Genomic DNA, 959 nt, shown 5'->3' with positions numbered 1-959 from the left:
ACATTGAAACGTATTAACATTATAAGAAATGATTGATAAAACAAATTGTCAACATTAATGATTGTCAGGGCAGGCCCTCAAGACCGTTGCAGGAAGGAAGGACAAGGCGAACAAGTTTTAATAATTTAGTAAGAAAAGGAATAAATTCCTAAAGAATTGAAAGTTGCGGGTACAGAGAATGGCACAGTGCGTGCTTACCTATCACGTTACTTTAAACTAAATCCAGACTGAAACTGATGCGGAATTAACGGAACAAGTCTAAGCTTCGTGTCGGCTCCTCCTTAGTTCAACCACGGACAGATCGCACACACGCGGCGCCCAACTCAACTTGAGGTTTGCCATCTCAACAGAGCGGACGGACGCTAACGCGACGAAACTGGCCCGCGTAGAACTAGCTGGCTCTAGCAGCTTTAGCAGGGAAACAACAAGTGCTCCGGAGGTAACGTGGTCAGCGCCACCAAGCAGGCCCATCGGCGTACCTTAAAACAGAAGGGACATGGGCAATGTCAGGCTGTATAGGTGCTGCAGCGCCAGGGCGTTAAAGCGAGCATGGACATCGCGTTAAAGTCCGCTCGCGTTAAAGCGAGCACGGACATCATTAACAAAAAGACATAAAACATGGCCACTAGCAATCAACATATTGCTCGCGCAAATACATTTCAGAACCCTACAAAGGCCAGACCTAACCGCAAGTGAAAACAGGCCAGGCAATGAAGATCACATCCACAATTTAAGCAACCCTCCCTAATTTTATATTCACCTTAACAATTAATAAAAACTAGGTGAATGACTGAACGCGATAATAAATAGAAATTATAACACCATAACTAACTTGTATTAAGCTTTAGTCCTACGCAACTCACCGGCTAAACAGCAAACGAGGAGCGGCAAGTGCGCGTTCCTCCACGACTGAGAGAGCAGTGCGGCAAGTTTGCCGGCACGCATGACGAGACGTGTAA

The sequence above is a fragment of the Hyalella azteca genome, unplaced genomic scaffold (assembly GCF_000764305.2).
Source record: "Hyalella azteca isolate HAZT.00-mixed unplaced genomic scaffold, Hazt_2.0.2 contig13692, whole genome shotgun sequence".
In the NCBI taxonomy this organism is placed as follows: Eukaryota; Metazoa; Arthropoda; class Malacostraca; order Amphipoda; family Hyalellidae; genus Hyalella; species Hyalella azteca.
The sequence above is the reverse complement of the archived record's forward strand: the minus strand, read 5'-3'. Positions refer to the sequence as shown.